We start from the raw sequence: 22,938 nt of genomic DNA, 5'->3' as shown, positions 1-22,938 counted from the left end.
CACGCAACCTACAAAATAGTCAATTATCTCCAAGCAGATAATAAACGAGCCGGTAGTAATTGTAACTACATATTGCAAACATTGGTTGCGGTATTTCGCAGGGTGTGTTTCTTGGGGAAATTTATGAATCCAAAAACGGTTTTGTATTAACCTTGCGAAAATTAGAATTTTTTAAAAACATGAATCTAAAGAATCAAAAAACTTAAGAATCAGGAGCCGATTAGGCTAAAAGTTATTATCCTCTCTTTTCTTCGGGTACTGAAGACTGTTGTTCGAAAGACAATGTTCATTTCAGCAAACTGTAACAGCGCGAAGATCACACGTCCCGCTGACGTCACAGCTTCCTGTCCCTGATGCGTTACAATTTCCCTACAGCGTGACAAGCGGTAAGGACGGTAAGTGGTTGTCAAACATGCACACGCATACACAGAGCAAAAAAAAGGAAAAACTCTGACGTCGATTACATCCACGATCCAAACTTTATTACCAGCAAAGTCTAAAATCCGGACCCACAAATGTAACTATCTTGAGATCACGTCGTGTGTACATACCAAAAAAAATCAATATTAATACTGGTAGCTTTAGGAATATTTACCTCGATTTCAACGAATCATTCCGATTATGACAGGTAAGACGGAGTATAGCAAAAATTTTATGCAGTAGCTTCTGGGTTACGATAAATGCGGAATGTCGGCACCACCATTTGTACTATATCTTGTATGAGTGGGTAAGTTGTGTAAACCCTCAGCTCTCTCCATTTTCCCTTAATTTTTCCATAAAAAAACTGACAGGACAAAGAGAAAGAGTGTTATTTCCTTTTTTAAAACAAATTCAGATAAAAGGATTTTAATCCCTTCCAGATAGAAATTATTAGAGAATCAAAGCGGCTATGAGCCACCTAAGTCGGAAAAAATAATCCAATTCTCAGCTTGTATGTTTTGTTTTACAAAAGTCAACAAACGAAATAATAATCCAAAGGCAGTGATCTCGATACACTGGTAGCCAACTGGGAACAAGCAAGTTTTTAGGATCTGTATGGCGGAGCAGGCATGGCAAATTCGACACAAAGAAGAGCGACGTTGGCAGAACTCAGTCACGTGGAAGGTACCAAAAAGGGCGTTGATGTCCATTCCTGCTTTGACGCGAAAGTGACAGATTTTGGAAGAACGTTTTATTGACGCCGCTCAAACGGATGAAAAAATGTGAAAGGCTACGACAGGTGTTTTTTTAAACGAGGATATTTATAAGGTGTAAAAGCCTATAAGGTAGAGAAGTCCAAAAAGTCTTAATTACAATTTTGTCGCAAATTTGACCTTTAATGATCAATGTAATTTGTTGTTTTATTCTTTCTTACTTTTGTAATGTATTGTAATATTTTGTGGTAACCTATTGAAATAGTGCAAATCTGAACCTGCAGTGCGGATAGCCATGTACTTTTTAAAGAATAACGAGGTTCGGATGGCGTTAGCTCAGGCTAAAGTACCACACTTTGGAAAAAAAAAACAGAAGCTAAATCGTGGATAATTATGGCCTAATTAAACGGTAATAATGATATTAATGCTAGTAATCATAATAGCCGTAAAACAGAGCGAAAAGAAATTTAAAAACCACTTTGCAAGTAGTAAAACTTAATAAGCCTCGAGCAAGAAAAAAAACGGAGCAATAGCACTTGACTAAGAAAAACTCCTTCACCAATCAGCTTGAAGTTATATCATTCAAACAAAGTGAGGTTGCAACCTTATGAAATGCCCAAGTTTGAGAGAAAACACTTTTTAAAAGGTCTAAAATCCCATGTATGGTCAGAGAATAAACAGAACGTTTGCTTGAGATGCGTTACATTTACAAATAAACAAATCATAAAATAATATTGTTAAAACAGAATATCAGAAAGTGTTGTTTAAAATAGGCGTTTTGGATGTACTACCCTTCTTCAGTTGTAAGGAGGCAGAGTGGCCGAGCGGTTAGAGCGCTGGACTTGCAATTCGGAAGCCTCGAGTTCAAGTCCTGCCCTGACCGCTAGCTGGATTTGTTTACGGTAGTCCCGAGATCAAATCTTTGACCACACTTGTAAATAGCTGCAGCTGGTTTGCCTCCGACTAATTGGGATTCTTAACCCTGTTATTTTTTGTTTGAATTACTTGTTTCAGTCTTTTGCTCGGCACCAATAGCATAAGTGCTATAAATACTAACGAGGATAAATAAAGGAATAATATTTATTATTAATATTGTAATGCGTTCACCTTCCTATTGATTGGTTTCCCAAGAAATGGTACAAGAAATGTCCTGTTCACTAGACTGCGTATAGTGCTCCAATTACATTAACTATTTACTGAGATTTGAAATAGTATGTGAAACAGTTTAAAGCAAACGTTATTTAACAAGTATTCAGACATCTTACAGGGACTGCAAATTTGTCAGGTTGGAGAATATCCCTGCGTCAAGATCCACAATGTTGTTGGAGCGAAGATACCTGTAAAAAATTGAAAAGAAAAATTCAAGATGTTGCTACAAAAGCTATTTTCCTGTGATTGTTTCTAGAAATGGTCGACAAAATAGGTGTTTAGGGTGTATAATCCTTCTTCAGTGTAAGAAAAGGTCCTCACATAACTTGGTAGCTTAGCTCGCATAATACATTATCATAACGTTAACAGTTTTTCTTACAAAAAAGAGGGTTTATGTACCACAAATGACTATTTGTGCCAGTTTTAAAATTTTGTCCCTACAGCATTATTCTATATCGTCAGACAAAGCTATAAATTGACTCTTCAAATCATCTTTGGAATAAAAGAAACTAAAAAAGAAAAAGAACAAAGGCTGGCTGGCTTGCAAGAGATCATTTTTTTTCCATTTCGGACTCTTGTCTTTACTTCGTTTCCATTAAAACGCATCAGTGTTATTTTGCATGTTTGCGTATTTAATAATTATGGTCTGAAATCCGGACAAAAAAACACTGGGGAAGCTGTTCTCTCACGTAACCCGAGTTAAAATTAAAAATAGAAATCTGAACAGTCAACTACGTATTTTAGCGCGTTCTCCTTTATAGTAATCTGCTTCCCAACAAATGGTGCAGAAAACTAGGCATTGATATTCACAAGACATGGCTTAAAAAATGCCACTCAATTTAAACCGTTAGATTTGGATTAATGTGCCAAACAGTTTAAGAGAGGCCGTCAGGAAAGTTTGAGTATTGAGTGGCAAGAGTTGAAAATTCGATTTCTTTCATTTTTTTTTTTCCATAGGTAGCTTTTAGGTAAATGATTAATCTGATGTAAACTATTTTCTCGCAAAAGCCTTTTATTTTCGAGAAAAGAAAGAATATCAGTTTTCCTTGACGGAGGCTCAAAATGGCCTTATTTATATGTAAATTAAGTGCATCTGAGCTAAAGGCGGAGCTTTCTAAACTAGCGCTTGATGACAGAGGTTCGAACACTGTCTTGTCAAAGCGACTTCTGGAGGCCGTCAAAACCTCTGGAGAAGATGAAGAAACAAACCTCTCGGTGCAGTCATGAGAATAATCGCCTCTCTCTTTTAAACATCTCCTATCTATGAAACGCCCCCGCTTGGATCCCTAAAATTAAATAGACGCCCCGGGCGTTTATTAGGTCATTCACGGTATATGTAAAGCCAACTCGGGTTTCTACCTCGCTGTGCGATCCACGCACTTTCCATAAGCGATGCGAACAAAGAATTAAGCCGTCGCTACGTGCGGGCTGTAAGGAATAAATAGTTTTTTCTCGCCTGACTTAATTGCTAACCTCATTTTTTAAAATGTTGATAATATGATACGCGTTACTGACGAAGCGTGAGGTGAATATCAAACAATTTTTAGATTGGGTTATTTTGATATCCGGGGAAATCAAGGTCGAGGTAACTGTTGTTAGGCGAAGCCGAAGGTCGAGGCAGATAACACGTCATATATTGTTTTGAAGAGAATAATGACAAACACATCATCACACGAAAAACAGACGGACATCGAAAATCATGCATTGCGTGCGCAACCTACAAAATAGTCAATTATCTCCAAGCAGATAATAAACGAGCTGGTAGTAATTGTAACTACATATTGCAAACATTGGTTGCGGTATTTCTCACGGTGTGTTTCTTGGGGGAAATTTATGAATCCAAAAACGGTTTTGTGTTAACTTTGCGAAAATTAGAATTTTTTAAAAACATGAAACTAAAGAATAAAAAAACTTAAGAATCAGGAGCCGAGTAGGCTAAAAGTTATTATCCTCTCTTTTCTTCGGGTACTGAAGACTGTTGTTTGAAAGACAATCATACTTCTATTACAATCACTTTTGGAGATAAAATAAAATAACCGTAAATCAAATGCCAAAATCAGATTTCGATTTCGTTTTTTAAAAAATGAACATGCTGCATATTTCAATGCAAAGTTGTAAACAACTCAATATAAAGCTTTAAAATCAGTCTGTGAATGTGTGTTTAGGTCCAGAAAAGTAACTTCTTTTTTACGTCTCATTCATGCAAAGACTTACGCCTTACATTGCTTGTTTACGAGCGTGCTACAAAATGCTTCACTACAGCAAGCCCCTGAGAGGCGACTCTGGTAAATTCATAGGACGCTAAAATGCAAGGAAAAAAAAACTAAGCTTAAAGACGAATTTCTTGCAAGCAACCTGGTTGAAATGTTCATTTAAGCAAACTGTAACAGCGCGAAGATCGCACGTCCCGCTGACGTCACAGCTTCCTGTCCCTGATGCGTTACTATTTCCCTACAGCGTGACAAGCGGTAAGGACGGTAAGTGGTTGTCAAACATGCACACGCATACACAGACCAAAAAATAGGAAAAACTCTGACGTCGATGACATCCACGATCCAAACTTTATTACCAGCAAAGTCTAAAATCCGGTCCCACAAATGTAACTATCTTGAGATCACGTCGTGTGTGCATACTAAAAAAATCAATATTATTACTGGTAGCTTTAGGAATATTTACCTCGATTTCAACGAATCATTCCGATTATGACAGGTAAGACGGAGTATAGCAAAATTTTATGCTGTAGCTTCTGGGTTACGATAAATGCGGAATGTCGGCACCACCATTTGTATTATATCTTGTATGAGTGGGTAAGTTGTGTAAACCCTCAGCCCTCTCCATTTTCCCTTAATTTTTCCATAAAAAAACTGACAGGACACAGAGAAAGAGTGTTATTTTCTTTTTTAAAACAAATTCAGATAAAAGGATTTTAATCCCTTCCAGATAGAAATTATTAGAGAATCAAAGCGGCTATGAGCCACCTAGGTCGGAAAAAATAATCCAATTTTCAGCTTGTATGTTTTGTTTTATAAAAGTCAACAAACGAAATAATAATCCAAAGGCAGTGATCTCGATACACTGGCAGCCAACTGGGAACAAGCAAGTTTTTAGGATCTGCATGGCGGAGCAGGCATGGCAAATTCGACACCAGGAAGAGCGACGTTGGCACAACTCAGTCACGTGGAAGGTAATAAAAAGGGCGTTGATGTCCATTCCTGCTTTGACGCGAAAGTGACAGATTTTGGAAGAACGTTTTATTGACGCCGCTCAAACGGATGAAAAAATGTGAAAGGCAACGAGAGCTGTTTTTTAAACGAGGATATTTATAAGGTGTAAAACCCTATCAGGTAGAGAAGTCCAAAAAGTCTAAATTACAATTTTATCGCAAATTTCACCTTTAATGATCAATGTAATTTGTTGTTTTATTCTTTCTTACTTTTGTAAAGTATTGTAATTTTTTGTAGTAACCTATTGAAATAGTGCAAATCTGAACCTGCAGTGCGGATAGCCATGTACTTTTTAAAGAATAACGAAGTTCGGATGGCGTTAGCTCAGTCTAAAGTACCACACTTTGGAAAAAAAAAACAGAAGCTAAATCGTGGATAATTATGGCCTAATTAAACGGTAATAATGATATTAATACTAGTAATCATAATAGCCGTAAAACAGAGCGAAAAGAAATTTAAAAACCACTTTGCAAGTAGTAAAACTTAATAAGCCTCGAGCAAGAAAAAAAACGGAGCAATAGCACTTGACTAAGAAAAACTCCTTCACCAATCAGCTTGAAGTTATATCATTCAAACAAAGTGAGGTTGCAACCTTATGAAATGCCCAAGTTTGAGAGAAAACACTTTTTAAAAGGTCTAAAATCCCATGTATATGGTCAGAGAATAAACAGAACGTTTGCTTGAGATGCGTTACATTTGCAATTAAACAAATCATAAAATAATATTGTTAAAACAGAATATCAGAAAGTGTTGTTTAAAACAGGCGTTTTGGATGTATTACCCTTCTTCAGTTGTAAGGAGGCAGAGTGGCCGAGCGGTTAGAGCGCTGGACTTGCAATTCGGAGGCCTCGAGTTCAAGTCCCGCCCTAACCGCTAGTTGGATTTGTTCATGGTAGTCCCGAGTTCAAATCTTTGACCACACTTGTAAATAGCTGCAGCTGGTTTGCCTCCGACTAATTGGGATTATTAACCCTGTTATTTTTTGTTTGAGTTACTTGTTTCAGGCATTTGCTCGGCACCAATAGCATAAGTGCTATAAATACTACTGAGGATTAATTAAGGAATAATATTTATTATTAATATTGTAATGCGTTCACGTTCCTATTGATTGGTTTCCCAAGAAATGGTACAAGAAATGTCCTGTTCACTAGACTGCGTATAGTGCTCCAGTTGCATTAACTATTTACTGAGATTTGAAATAGTATGTGAAGCAGTTTAAAGAACACGTTATTTAACAAGTATTCAGACATCTTACAGGATCCCTAAATTTGTCAGGTTGGAGAATACCCCTGCGTGAAGATCCACAATGTTGTTGGGACTAAGATCCCTGTAAAAAATTGAAAAAAAAAATTCAAGATGTTGCTAGAAAACCTATTTCCTGTGATTGTTTCTAGAAGTGGTCGACAAAATAGGTGTTTTGGGTGTATAACCCTTCTTCAGTGTAACAAAACGTCGAAACAAAACTCGGTAGCTTAACTGGCATAAATCATTATCATAACGTTTACAGTTTTTGTTACAAAAAAGAGGGGTTATGTACCCCAAATGACTATTTGAAGCAGTTTTGAAATTTTGTTCCTACAAAATTTTCTATATTGTCATACAAAGCATTAGAGATTTCAAATAGTATGTCAAACAGTTTAAACCAAACGTTATTTAACAAGTATTCAGACATCTTACAGCGACTGCAAATTTGTCAGGTTGGAGAATACCCCTACGTGAAGATCCACAATGTTGTTGGATCTAAGAATCCTGTAAAAAGTTAAAAAGAAAAATTCAAGATGTTGCTACAAAACCCCTTTTCCTGCGATTGTTTCTAGAAATGGTCGTAAAAATAGGTGTTTCGGGCGTATAACCCTTCTTCAGTGTAAGAAAAGGTCGTCACATAACTTGGTAGCTTAACTCGCATAATACATTATCATAACGTTAACAGTTTTTCTTACAAAAAAGACGGGTTATGTACCACAAATGACTATTTGTGGTGGTTTTGAAATTTTGTTCCTACAACGTTTTCCATATGGTCATACAAAGTTGTAATTCACTCTTTAAAGCATCTTTGGAATAAAAAAAATGAAAAACAAAAGAAAACAGGATGGCTTGCAAGGGATATTTTTTACATTTCCTACTCTTGTCATTACATCGTTTCCATGAAAACGCATCAGTGTTTTTTTGCACATTTGACATATTTAATAATTATGGCCTGAAATCCGGACAAAATAACACTGGGGAAGCTGTACTCTCACGTAGCTGGAGTTAATATTAGAAATAGAATTCAGAACAGTCAACTGCGTGACTCTTTAAAGCATCTTTGGAATAAACAATTGAAAATCAAAGGAAAGAAGGATGGCTTACGAGGGATATTTGTTTTCAATTTCCGACTCTTGTCTTTACTTCGTTTCCATGAAAACGCAACAGTGTTATTTTGCATATTTGACATATTTAATAATTACGGCCTGAAATCCGGACAAAAGAATACGGGAGAAGATGTACTCTCACGTAGCCCAAGTTACAATTAAAAAAAAAAAAGAAATCTGAACAGTAAACTGCGTGTTGGAATGCGTTCTCCTTTATCGTAATCTGTTTCACAAGAAATGATGCAGATAAGTAGGCATTAATATTCACAAGACATGGCGTAAAAATGCCACTCACTTGAAGCCGCTAGATTTGGATTAATGTGGCAGACATTTTAAAAGCGACAGTAAGGAAAGTTAGAGTATTGAGTGGCAAGAGTTTAAAATTCGATTTCTTTTGTTGTTTTTTTTCCATAGTAGCTTTAAGGTAAATGATTTATCTGATGTAAACTGTTTTCTCGCAAAAGCCTTTTATTGTCGAGAAAAAAAAAGAATATCAATTTTCCAGGACGGAGGCTCAAAATGGACTTATTTAAGTGTAAATTAAGTGTATCTGAACTAAAGACGGCGCTTTCTCCACTAGCTAAACAAACTATTTACTAAGATTTGAAATAGTATGTCAAAAAGTCTAAACCAAGCGTTATTTAACAAGTATTAAGACATCTTACAGGGACTGCAAATTTGTCAGGTTGGAGAATACCCCTACGTGAAGATCCACAATGTTGTTGGAACTAAGAATCCTGTAAAAAATTGAAAAGAAAAATTCAAGATGTTGCTGCAAAAGCTGTTTTCCTGTGATTGTTTCTAGAAATGGTCGTAAAAATAGGTGTTTCGGGTGTATAACCCTTCTTCAGTGTAAGAAAAGGTCGTCATATAACTTGGTAGCTTAACTAGCATAATACATTATCATAACGTTAACAGTTTTTCTTACAAAAAAGACGGGTTATGTACCCCAAATGACTATTTGTGGTAGTTTTGAAATTTTGTTCCTACAACGTTTTCTATATGGTCATACAAAGTTGTAACTGACTCTTTAAAGCATCCTTGGAATAAGCAATTGAAAAACAAAAGAAAGAAGGATGGCTTGCGAGGGATATTTGTTTTCAATTTCCGACTGTTGTCTTTACCTCGTTTCCATGAAAACGCATCATTGTTATTTTGCATATTTGACATATCTAATAATTACGGCCTGAAATCTGGACAAAAGAAGACTGGAGAAACTGTACTCTCACGTAGCCCGAGTTACAATTAAAAAAAAGGAAATCTGAACAGTAAACTGTGTGTTGGAATGCGTTCTCCTTTATAGTAATCTGTTTCACAAGAAATGATGCAGATAAGTAGGCATTAATATTCACAAGACATGGCGTAAAAAATGCCGCTCACTTCAAGCCGCTAGAGTTGGATTAATGTGCCAAACAGTTTAAGAGCGACAGTAAGGAAAATTTGAGTATTGGGTGGCAACAGTTGGCCATTCGATTTCTTTTCTTTTTTTTTTTTTTTTTACCATAGGTAGCTTTAAGGTAAACGATTTATCTGATGTAAACTGTTTTCTCGCAAAAGCCATTTATTTTCGAGAAAAAACAAAAAAGAATATCGATTTTCCTGGACGGAGGCTCAAAATGGCCTTATTTAAGTGTAAATTAAGTGTATCTGAACTAAAGACGGAGCTTTCTTCACTAGCTAAACTATTTACTAAGATTTCAAATAGTATGTCAAACAGTCTAAACCAAACGTTATTTAACAAGTATTCAGACATCTTACAGCGACTGCAAATTTGTCAGGTTGGAGAATACCCCTACGTGAAGATCCACAATGTTGTTGGAACTAAGTAACCTATAAAAAATTGAAAAGAAAAATTCAAGATGTTGCTGCAAAAGCTATTTTCCTGAGATTGTTTCTAGAAATGGTCGTAAAAATAGGTGTTTCGGGTGTATAACCCTTCTTTAGTGTAAGAAAAGGTCGTCACATAACTTGGTAGCTTAACTCGCATAATACATTATCATAACGTTAACAGTTTTTCTTACAAAAAAGAGGGTTTATGTACCCCAAATGACTTTTTGTGGCAGTTTTAAAATTTTGCTCCTACAACATTATTCTATATCGTCAGACAAAGCTATAAATTGACTCTTTAAATCATCTTTGGAATAAAGGAAATTAAAAAAGAAAAAGAAAGAAGGCTGGCTGGCTTCTAAGAGATCCTTTTTTTTTCCATTTCGGACTCTTGTCTTTACTTTGTTTCCATGAAAATGCATTAGCGTTATTTTGCATATTTGCATATTTAATAATTATGGTCTGAAGTCCAGACAAAAGAAGACTGGAGAAGCTGTACTCTCACGTAGCCCGAGTTACAATTTAAAAAAAAGAAATCTGAACAGTAAACTGCGTGTTGGAATGCGTTCTCCTTTATAGTAATCTGTTTCACAACAAATGGTGCAGAAAACTAGGCATTAATATCCACAAGACATGGCTTAAAAAATGCCTCTCACTTCAAGCCGCTAGAGTTGGATTAATGTGCCAAACAGTTTAAGAGCGACAGTAAGGAAAGTTTGAGTATTGGGTGGCAACAGTTGGCCATTCGATTTCTTTTTTTTTTGTTTACCATAGGTAGCTTTAAGGTAAACGATTTAATGTGATGTAAGCTGTTTTCTCGCAAAAGCCTTTCATTTTCGAGAAAAAAAAGAATATCAATTTTCCTGGACGGAGGCTCAAAATGGCCTTATTTAAGTGTAAATTAAGTGTATCTGAACTAAAGACGGAGCTTTCTTCACTAGCTAAACTAACTATTCACTAAGATTTGAAATAGTATGTAAAACAGTCTAAACCAAGCGTTATTTAAAAAGTATTCAGATATCTTACAGCCACTGCAAATTTGTCAGGTTGGAGAATACCCCTACGTGAAGATCCACAATGTTGTTGGAACTAAGTAACCTATAAAAAATTGAAAAGAAAAATTCAAGATGTTGCTGCAAAAGCTATTTTCCTGTGATTGTTTCTAGAAATGGTCGTAAAAATAGGTGTTTTGGGTGTATAACCCTTCTTCAGTGTAACAAAACGTCGTCACATAACTCGGTAGCTTAACTGGCATAATTCATTATCATAACGTTTTTTTTTTTTTACCATAGGTAGCTTTAAGGTAAACGATTTATCTGATGTAAACTGTTTTCTCGCAAAAGCCTTTTATTTTCGGGAAAAAAAATATCAATTTTCCTGGACGGAGGCTCAAAATGGCCTCATTTAAGTGTAAATTAAGTGTATCTGAACTAAAGACGGCGCTTTCTTCACTAGCTAAACTAACTATTTACTAAGATTTGAAATAGTATGTCAAACAGTCTAAACCAAACGTTATTTAACAAGTATTCAGACATCTTACAGCAACTGCAAATTTATCAGATTAGGGAATACCCCTACGTGAAGATCCACAATGTTGTTGGAACTAAGATCCCTGTAAAAAATTGAAAAAAAAAATTCAAGATGTTGCTAGAAAACCTATTTCCTGTGATTGTTTCTAGAAGTGGTCGACAAAATAGGTGTTTTGGGTGTATAACCCTTCTTCAGTGTAACAAAACGTCGAAACAAAACTCGGTAGCTTAACTGGCATAATTCATTATCATAACGTTTACAGTTTTTGTTACAAAAAAGAGGGGTTATGTACCCCAAATGACTATTTGAGGCAGTTTTAAAATTTTGTTTCCACAAAATTTTCTACATTGTCATACAAAGCATTAGAGATTTCAAATAGTATATCAAACAGTTTAAACCAAACGTTATTTAACAAGTATTCAGACATCTTACAGAAACTGCAAATTTGTCAGGTTGGAGAATACCCCTACGTGAAGATCCACAATGTTGGTGGACCTAAGATCCCTGTAAAAAGTTAAAAAGAAAAATTCAAGTTGTTGCTACAAAAGCTAAATTATTGTGATTGTTTCTAGAAATGATCGTAAAAATAGGTGTTTCGGGTGTATAACCCTTCTTCAGTATAAGAAAAAAATCATCACATAACTCGGTAGCTTAACTGGCATAATTCATTATCATAACGTTTACAGTTTTTCTAACAAAAAAGAGGGGTTATGTACCCCAAATGACTATTTGAGGTAGTTTTGAAATTTTGTTCCTACAAAATTTTCTATATTGTCATACAAAGTAATAGAGATTTTAAATAGTATTTCAAACAGTTTAAACCAAACGTTATTTAACAAGTATTCAGACATCTTACAGCCGCTGCAAATTTGTCAGGTTGGAGAATACCCCTACGTGAAGATCCACAATGTTGTTGAAACTAAGATTCCTGTAAAAAATTGAAAAGAAAAAACAAGATATTGCTACAAAAGCTATTTTCCTGTGATTGTTTATAGAAATGGTCGTAAAAATAGGTGTTTCGGGTGTATAACCCTTCTTCAGTATAAGAAAAAAATCATCACATAACTCGGTAGCTTAACTCGCATAATACATTATCATAACGTAAACAGGTTTTCTTACAAAAAAGAGGGGTTATGTACCCCAAATGACTATTTGAGGTAGTTTTGAAATTTTGTTCCTACAACGTTTTCCATATGGTCACACAAAGTTGTAATTCACTCTTTAAAGCATCTTTGGAATAAAAAAAATGAAAAACAAAAGAAAACAGGATGGCTTGCAAGGGATATTTTTTACATTTCCTACTCTTGTCATTACATCGTTTCCATGAAAACGCATCAGTGTTTTTTTGCACATTTGACATATTTAATAATTATGGCCTGAAATCCGGACAAAATAACACTGGGGAAGCTGTACTCTCACGTAGCTGGAGTTAATATTAGAAATAGAATTCAGAACAGTCAACTGCGTGACTCTTTAAAGCATCTTTGGAATAAACAATTGAAAATCAAAGGAAAGAAGGATGGCTTACGAGGGATATTTGTTTTCAATTTCCGACTCTTGTCTTTACTTCGTTTCCATGAAAACGCAACAGTGTTATTTTGCATATTTGACATATTTAATAATTACGGCCTGAAATCCGGACAAAAGAATACGGGAGAAGATGTACTCTCACGTAGCCCAAGTTACAATTAAAAAAAAAAAAGAAATCTGAACAGTAAACTGCGTGTTGGAATGCGTTCTCCTTTATCGTAATCTGTTTCACAAGAAATGATGCAGATAAGTAGGCATTAATATTCACAAGACATGGCGTAAAAATGCCACTCACTTGAAGCCGCTAGATTTGGATTAATGTGGCAGACATTTTAAAAGCGACAGTAAGGAAAGTTAGAGTATTGAGTGGCAAGAGTTTAAAATTCGATTTCTTTTGTTTTTTTTTTTCCATAGTAGCTTTAAGGTAAATGATTTATCTGATGTAAACTGTTTTCTCGCAAAAGCCTTTTATTTTCGAGAAAAAAAAAGAATATCAATTTTCCAGGACGGAGGCTCAAAATGGACTTATTTAAGTGTAAATTAAGTGTATCTGAACTAAAGACGGCGCTTTCTCCACTAGCTAAACAAACTATTTACTAAGATTTGAAATAGTATGTCAAAAAGTCTAAACCAAGCGTTATTTAACAAGTATTCAGACATCTTACAGGGACTGCAAATTTGTCAGGTTGGAGAATACCCCTACGTGAAGATCCACAATGTTGTTGGAACTAAGAATCCTGTAAAAAATTGAAAAGAAAAATTCAAGATGTTGCTGCAAAAGCTGTTTTCCTGTGATTGTTTCTAGAAATGGTCGTAAAAATAGGTGTTTCGGGTGTATAACCTTTCTTCAGTGTAAGAAAAGGTCGTCATATAACTTGGTAGCTTAACTAGCATAATACATTATCATAACGTTAACAGTTTTTCTTACAAAAAAGACGGGTTATGTACCCCAAATGACTATTTGTGGTAGTTTTGAAATTTTGTTCCGAGAACGTTTTCCATATGGTCATACAAAGTTGTAACTGACTCTTTAAAGCATCTTTGGAATAAACAATTGAAAAACAAAAGAAAGAAGGATGGCTTCCGAGGGATATTTGTTTTCAATTTCCGACTCTTGTCTTTACCTCGTTTCCATGAAAACGCAACAGTGTTATTTTGCATATTTGACATATTTAATAATTACGGCCTGAAATCCGGACAAAAGAAGACTGGAGAAGCTGTACTCTCACGTAGCCCAAGTTACAATTAAAAAAGAAAAGAAATCTGAACAGTAAACTGCGTGTTGGAATGCGTTCTCCTTTATAGTAATCTGTTTCACAAGAAATGATGCAGATAAGTAGGCATTAATATTCACAAGACATGGCGTAAAAATGCCACTCACTTGAAGCCGCTAGATTTGGATTAATGTGCCAAACAGTTTAAGAGCGAGGTAAGGAAAGTTTGAGTATTGAGTGGCAAGAGTGGAAAATTCGATTTCTTTGTTGTTTTTTTTTTTTTTTCCACAGGTAGCTTTAAGGTAAACGATAAATCTGGTGTAAACTGTTTTCTCGCAAAAGCCTTTTATTTTCGAGAAAAGCAAGAATATCAGTTCTCCTTGACGGAGGCTTAAAATGGTCTTATCTAAGTGCAAATTAAGTGTATCTGAACTAAAGACGGAGCTTTCTTCACTAGCTAAACTATTTACTAAGATTTGAAATAGTATGTCAAACAGTCTAAACCAAACGTTATTTAACAAGTATTCAGACATCTTACAGCGACTGCAAATTTGTCAGGTTGGAGAATACCCCTACGTGAAGATCCACAATGTTGTTGGAACTAAGATACCTGTAAGAAATTGAAAAGAAAAATTCAAGATGTTGCTACAAAAGCTATTTTCCTGTGATTGTTTCTAGAAATGGTTGAAAAATAGGTGTTTCGGGTGTATAACCCTTCTTCAGTAAAGAAAAAAATTATCACATCACTCGGTAGGTTAACTCGCATAATACATTATCATAACGTAAACAGTTTTTCTTACAAAAAAGACGGGTTATGTACCCCAAATGACTATTTGTGGTAGTTTTGAAATTTTGTTCCGAGAACGTTTTCCATATGGTCATACAAAGTTGTAACTGACTCTTTAAAGCATCTTTGGAATAAACAATTGAAAAACAAAAGAAAGAAGGATGGCTTGTGAGGGATATTTGTTTGCAATTTTCGACTCTTGTCTTTACCTCGTTTCCATGAAAACGCATCAGTGTTATGTTGCATATTTGACATATTTAATAATTACGGCCTGAAATCCGGACAAAAGAACACGGGAGAAGCTGTACTCTCACGTAGCCCAAGTTACAATTAAAAAAAAGGAAATCTGAACAGTAAACTGCGTGTTGGAATGCGTTCTCCTTTATAGTAATCTGTTTCACAAGAAATGATGCAGATAAGTAGGCATTAATATTCACAAGACATGGCTTACAAAATGCCACTCACTTGAAGCCGCTAGATTTGGATTAATGTGCCAAACAGTTTAAGAGCGAGGTAAGGAAAGTTTGAGTATTGAGTGTCAAGAGTTGAAAATTCGATTTCTTTGTTGTTTTTTTTTTTCCACAGGTAGCTTTAAGGTAAACGATTAATCTGGTGTAAACTTTTTTCTCGCAAAAGCCTTTTATTTTCGAGAAAAGCAAGAATATCAGTTCTCCTTGACGAAAGCTTAAAATGGCCTTATTTAAGTGTAAATTAAGTGTATCTGAACTAAAGATGGAGCTTTCTTCACTAGCTAAACTATTTACTAAGATTTGAAATAGTATGTCAAACAGTCTAAACCAAACGTTATTTAACAAGTATTCAGACATCTTACAGCGACTGCAAATTTGTCAGGTTGGAGAATACCCCTACGGGAAGATCCACAATGTTGTTGGAACTAAGATACCTGTAAGAAATTGAAAAGAAAAATTGAAGATGTTGCTACAAGACCTACTTTCCTGTGATTGTTTCTAGAAATGGTCGTAAAAATAGGTGTTTCGGGTGTATAACCCTTCTTCAGTGTAAGAAAAGTCGTCACATAATTCGGTAGCTTAACTCGCATAATTCATTATCATAACGTTAACAGTTTTTCTTACAAAAAAGACTGGTTATGTACCCCAAATGACTATTTGTGGTAGTTTTGAAATTTTGTTCCCACAACATTGTCTATAATTTGGTCTATAAAGAATTCTTTTGATTGGGAACTGTACTGAGAAATGTTCCGACCTTCAATTCTTCTCCGCCGAAGTACTCTTCACAAGGGTTTGAATATTGGTGGAGAGAAGAAGCGAAATTCAACTTTTGAAATTTTCACATGACGTTTTCTACAATTCTCGCCAACCCTCTTCTCATTAACACGAGACATGGTCAGAAAAAAGGAAAATCTTCGTGTTCCTTTCGTGACCAGTTTTCAATATGGCGTAGTAAATAATTCTTTTTTCCTTAACAACATGGTAACTTTTGGAATTCAATTTTAGAAGTACATTTCAAATTAATAATTTCATAACCTTAATAGAAAACATCTTCATGTCATCTGCTACTATTTCGTCTCATAATAATGACAATAACATATTATTAATTATTCTTCTTATTATTACTAATAAGTATATTCTTGGTTTTCACCCACGTGACCCACCGCTTGGCAACGGTTTCTATCTGCCATGTTGGTGTCCCTCAAGTGTAAACAAACCCAGATGGTCCCGGCGTTGTCGTTGGATGTGGAAGGAAAAGTGGAAAGGGAAACACCCAAGGATGTTTTCGTATACCATCAGTCGTTAAACATCAAGGCGAAGAGTTCGAAGATCTCACCACTGAGAGGAGAAATAGTTGGATTTCGGCGATAAGTCGAGACGATACTGATACGAAGAACGTCCTGGAAAACGAGCGAGTTTGTGAACGCCACTTTGTGTCAGGAAGGCCGTCACCGAACTGGGACAAATTTAACGTCGATTGGATACCGACCTTAAACTTAGTCAACGAATACACAAACAGAAAGACGTCGAGGCTGCGACAAAAAGAGCCGAGAGAGCAAAGGCTCGAAGGAAAAGAGTCATTGAACGACAAGAGAATGAAGCTGCAAGGGAAAGAAAGCTCTTGGACCAAAGCGGCGAACAGGTTGCTAACATGGACTTTAGGGAAGCGTCAACGAGTACTTCATCCGAAACAGTCGAAGACCATAGCGGTGAAATACAGCCTGAAGAGCCTGATACTCAACAGCCTGATATTTCTTCAGCCGCTTGTGCGAGCGATGAAGAAACAATGGCGGCTGTATTTCACGACGCTGAAACACAGACAGAAGAAACTGCCACATTTCCACCAGTCGACGCTGAAACTCAGACTGAAGAGTTTGAATACATATTCTCCAGGCCCAGCGGATATCAAGCACCCGACCAAGATTTCTTTCAATCTGACGACAAGGTCCGTTTTTATACGGGACTGCCATCATTTGAGATGCTAATGGTTGCTTTTGAACACGTGTCTCCACATGTCACTCGCAAAACTCACTCCCTCAGCAGATTTCAGGAATTTGTCATGGTCCTGATGAAACTGCCATTGAGTGTACCCTTTCAAGATCTGGCTTACCGTTTCATGGTATCTGTGCCCACTGTGTCAAGGATTTTTTCCTCCTGGATGGTTGTTATGGACACCAGGTTGTTTCCTCTTGTTTCCTGGCCAGATAGGGAGCAGTTATGGAAAACAATGCCATTGTGTTTTCAACATGCACTTGGAAGGAAAGTAACTGTAATCATTGACTGGTTTGAGGTATTTATCGAAAGGCCATCAAATCTGTTAGCCAGAGCACAAACATTTTCATCGTACAAACACCATAATACGATCAAGATTCTCATTGGTATTACACCCCAAGGAACTGTGTCGTTTGTTAGTGAAGCCTGGGGAGGCCGCACCTCTGACAAGTATCTGACAGAGCATTCTGGATTTCTCGACCAATTGCTACCAGGAGACATGGTAATGGCTGACAGAGGGTTCACGATTGCAGAAAGTGTTAGGCCTACTCTGGGACCTTAACTCGCCGCGAGATTGTGCGAGCTAATGCGAGTTTAGGCGAGTTAAGGCGAGATAAGGAAAAATTGAGCTCGCCTATCAGTTGCGAGTTTGTGCGAGTTAAGGCGAGTTAGGGGGAAATGATGCACCTTATGTTGAGGTTATAAGGGTTAAAATTTATAATATACTTTAGTAATATACATATAAAAGATGCCTTGCAATCTTTGTATTTCTTATATATATAGTAGGTTCCATGTTGTCCAATTACGAAAAAGTTAAACAAAAAATTTCAGATGAGCTCCAAAGTTGAATGAAGCCAAATCTTGTTTAAATTTATTAATTGAATTATTTTCCTAATTGGACAAGCTTAAGTTTGGATATGCTAGTGACATGGAGTCCTGTTCTTTATTAATTATATAGCATTTAGACATCAAACTATACCATTTGGTGGCTGTATCATAATAATAATCATTGTCATCATCATCATATATTATTTATTAAAGCTATATAATTATTTGGCAGAATAATAAATTACCAGTAGTAAAAAAATGAAAACAAAACAATCATGAACTGATAAAAAAATGTAGCTGTAGTATAAGCACAGGTAGGATATTTTATTAATTTTTATAAATCAATAACACTATGTTTTAATAGGCAGGTGAGCATAATAGGTATCACATGACATGTCATCAATTGTTATCACTAACTCCAGAATTGAAAAAAAAAATGTTTTTGCAGTCTGTGTCAATTTTCTTGAAAGAACTAGTATAAAAAACCGGGGAAGCTGACGAAATACGACTCAGCTGAGGAAATTTTTATGACACAATCAATTTTACTGAAATGAAATTTCTTTCTCTTTGAAAATTATAAGACTTATCTTTAAGTCTTCCATTTGATCCATTATCTCCACTTCACTGATGGTTTCCCTTGGAATCCAGCTCAATTGTTTGTTTTCACTGCCAGAAATGATTGCCTTTTCGTTTCCTCGGATAATCTATTTTAATTTCTTGCAAATGAAGGCTGATGCCTTTTCTCAAAGACAGCAGTTCCCGTATTTTAGAAACTCCCTCCTTAAACTTGGACAATCCTGTGAGAGACACCTTGATTTCTACGAAAGAAAGGAGGATCAAGTTAACTTGACAGTAAACTCTTTATCATTCTCAGCCTAGCAAAACAACAAAAATAAATGACCATATTTTCTGTTCAGGCTTACTTATTTGTTACAAAGTGTCAGAAAGTGTTCATAGTTGTGCAGAGGACTATACCTTATTTAACTTGAATGACAAGAAAACGCTCTCCACGATCGGCTTTGTCTTCCAAACTCTTAAGAGTTGTCACGGATGCGTCTTTCCCGTTTCGAATTTTTACAAAATGATCACCGGCTCAGGCGTTTTGTGCTTGTTTTCATGTCACGTACGCCACATTGAAGCTTCCTATCTAAAACTTGCCAGTGGACTGGGATCAACAAGGCTTTTATAGAGTTAACGTTGCAAGGGTAAAAGGCTTTAGCTTAGCTTACCTGCATGTGATACATTTTGAAACTTCTCGATTTAACGTGGGATTTGTAAGACCCTGTGACCCCATGCCTCTGGAATTTCTGCCATGCTTAGCATTGAAGCCTTTTCGTTAGGCAACGAGTTAGTGCATGTTCAGGCTGTTCCTGGTAGTTCCATTGACAGTCCAGTTAAGACTCCAAGGCATGACAATGATAAGTAAGAAAAACCTCATGAAATCTTTAGTGGTAAATTACCCTTACCACAGAGGCAATTGGAAATACCAGAAGGATGGAATTGGTCAATTACATATTTTTTAAAGGTAAAAACCCTGTTTTCCTTAAAAATCACTATCTTTTAAACTTTTGGAATTTGTATTCTTTGGCATCTTCCCTTTATGGAGTAATTGTGAAATTACACTGAGAGTAGGATGAGATATTACAGTCAAACCAAGTCAAGCGTACCCCCCAAGATTCTATTAATGAATTGATTATTTGAAAAATGAATCCGTTAGTCGTTCCCGTAACTGGTGTCAAATTCAAAGCGGCATTTCTGCATGCGTAATGAGCAGTGAATATTTTACGAGAACTTCTCTATATTTGGTCAGATTGGAAATCTTTGAATGGATTAAGCTTCTTAGAAGACATTTACATCAATTTCAGGAAAATGGAGCTGGTAGAAATTTCATAACTGCCTCGCGTGTGAATTCAGGGCTCATTACACATGCAAGAATGCAGAGATCAATCTGAAATCTACAACTAGCATCGGATTCAACTTTTGAATAATAAACTCATTAATGTATTCTTGGGGGGTACGCTTGACCTGGTTTGACTGTAAAATTGGTATCCACTTGGAAGTGGCGAGATTGGGTGCGTTTGTGCGAGATAATGCGAGTTTAGGCGAGTTAAGGCGAGATAAGGAAATTTGAACATAATCTCAAGTTGCGAGTTAGGGCGAGTTAAGGCGAGTTAAGACGAGTTAAGGTTCCAGAGTAGGCCTAAGTGTTGGCTTAAAGCAAGCCAAGCTGGTTATTCCAGCCTTCACAAAGGGGAAATCCCAGTTGGATCCAGTTGATGTGGAAAAAACTAGAGGCATCGCAAGTGTTCGTATCCACGTGGAGAGGGTGATAGGGTTGTTGCGGCGCAAGTATACCATTTTGGAAAGCACACTTCCAACAGATTTCCTTGTTTGCAACCCAAATAGACCACCTGCATCACAGATTCCTATGATTGATCGTTTTGTAAGGGTTTGCTCCGCACTTATTAACTTATGCCCACCTATAATACCATTTGACTAGTTTCAGTTGTACAGTTATCTTCTTTTAAATGGACACCCCGGTATACCAGACCCTTTTGTGCAGCGGACAGCTTTCACTGGTCCTAACTCAGGCAAATTAGAGCTGTTCATCTGTAACTAAAATCTCTTTTAAAGAGAGTTTAGTTACAGTTAAATTAAGGCAGACAGCTAGAGCTGGTCCCAAGGGTGTCCCGCTTACTAGAGAGTTCACTGTATTGCCAGTTTTAAGTTTAACATATGCGCCTCTGTGAACAGTAAATTAATGTAGGTGTAGGTCAGTAAGAATGTGTCCTTAACTATCTAAAACATTTTAACTGATTCAAAATGACAATTTTTGAAGATGTAGACTCTCATGTCATCAATTTTCTTACTTCTTTTAATTACATATGTTGTTAGTGTTTCAAACAACAAGAAAAGTTTTAAAAAATTGTCTTTTGAGATGACAGGAAAACACGTATTTGAGCAAAAACACTCAAACCCGTAATTAATGCAGTAGTTTTCAGCAGGTGGGTGGGTGGGTGGGTGGGTGGGTATGTATGTATGTATGTATGTATGTATGTATGTATGTATGTATGTACGTACGTACGTATGTATGTATGTATGTATGTATGTATGTATGTATGTATGTATGTATGTATGTATGTATGTATGTATGTATGTATATTGTGACCAATCACGAAACAGGCTTGTAGGGATAGAGATGTTATTTTTATGCTGACAATATTTTTCACGCTCTACTTTATGTATTGAGCACTCTTCTACGGAGAAATCGAGCGAGCCACAAACTTTATGTATGTATGTATGTATGTACAGTGGAATCCTGATTTTTTTAACCCACAAGGGAAATAATAACTGGTTCAAGCAATCAGGATTTCCAGATATCAGGAGTAAAATTATGGGCTTAAGAAAACAAGGGACTGAGAAACCGGGATTCTAGTGACATGTTTTTCTCATGACTTGTGGGTACAATATTATGTACATTTATCAACAATGAGCAATTAGATGCTGATCTGACCACCATTAGTTCAAAAATGAAAACGCTGACCCATTTCTGAGCAGCAAACATTTTTCAAGATGTTGGAATGCTATTTGCATTTTTAATTCCTCTTTCAGGTGAAATATCTTCGTTATAACAAACAGTCACTTAAATTAGTGGTAACTAATGTAGGCCATTCATTTAGAAAAAGGTCTATTTTACCTCGGAGTTCGCCTTTAAGACCAAACCCTTAGCATAATATTTTACAAAAACATATTTAACCTCAAAGAATAGCTGTCCTTAGAAAAACCTGCTGTGGAATAATGTACTATATACCCCCTTTTTTATTTTTCAAAATAATTTCCCTTGGTACACCGTAAAATCTGCCGCAAATAATAATTATTACCTATACCCCTTTGCAAGCACATAAACTTTATTGCCCCAGAAATTTTTCAGGGAAATACAGTTTTATAATTATTGATTCTGAAACAGATCAACCTCCAGTCATAACTGTGTCCCGGGTTGGCGACTTTGACAATTCTGGGTTGGTAGCCTGAATCTGTGTAAGATTTGCCAAAGCACTCTGTTTGTCAATTTCACCTGATCTCAACATCATCATCACTTCCACTAACAGAATCAGTTTGGATGTTGGATCTTGATGGTACAGACAATGGCACAGGTAATGATGAAACTGTTCCACTGAGTTGAAGAAGTACATGGTGGCACTGACCTGTTTGGCTGTTTACACATAGTACTGCCAGCTAGTCTTACAATTGTTTGGCATCCTTTTTTTATAAGACAACTTAAATGAAAAAAATTACCATTCTTACAGTCTGTGCTGTGGCACTCTAGTAGTTTATCTGCTGAGGTTGCTTTGGACTTGCAGAGACAAATATTGTCCCAAAGCAAGGCATTTTGGTTAGTTACATTACCAGGTACACTTAATATTTCCTCTTACAGAGGTCACGAATCGCGAAACCATCTGGTTGAAGGCTTCCAACCTCTTGTAGGGCTTGAACTGCCGTTTCGTATAATAGCTAGTCTCCTGAAACCAGATATCCTAGCATATCAGTGGCTTCAAGCGGTGGCAAACATTCTGGGTCGAACCGCTCGGTTGGAATGCTGACCGGGTCAACTTCAAGTAGGAATATTTTCTGAATATATCGTGTCTTTACTTGGCTCTCGAGGCTTTTGGCGAACTCGGAAAGAACAGGGATACTCGCATTGGTCCTATCTGAGTCCTGATCGCTTTTTCCGTCCGATAATTCCATTTTACGACCGCAAAATTTCGAAGAGAACGAAAGAGTTGCGAGATCCGACATACTATTATCACAAATTTCACGGTCGGAAGGGACAACAACATGGCCGACAACCAAATTTGGAAATGCCCGTGACGTCACGTGAAAACCAAGAATACACACTTAGTGA

General features: G+C 36.3%; 1 protein-coding gene and 1 pseudogene across 1 annotated transcript in view; both read left to right on the top strand.

Moving 5' to 3' along the window:
• LOC140947727 (chromodomain-helicase-DNA-binding protein 5-like) overlaps positions 1 to 22,938 on the top strand; it is a 233,965-nt gene that overhangs the window by 97,956 nt on the left and 113,071 nt on the right. The gene's annotated exons all lie outside the window — the stretch shown is intronic.
• LOC140922082 (uncharacterized) lies at positions 16,430 to 21,036 on the top strand (annotated as a pseudogene).

The sequence above is a fragment of the Porites lutea genome, chromosome 1 (assembly GCF_958299795.1).
Source record: "Porites lutea chromosome 1, jaPorLute2.1, whole genome shotgun sequence".
Taxonomy (NCBI): domain Eukaryota; kingdom Metazoa; phylum Cnidaria; class Anthozoa; order Scleractinia; family Poritidae; genus Porites; species Porites lutea.
This window is presented reverse-complemented; position numbering and strand designations above follow the sequence as displayed.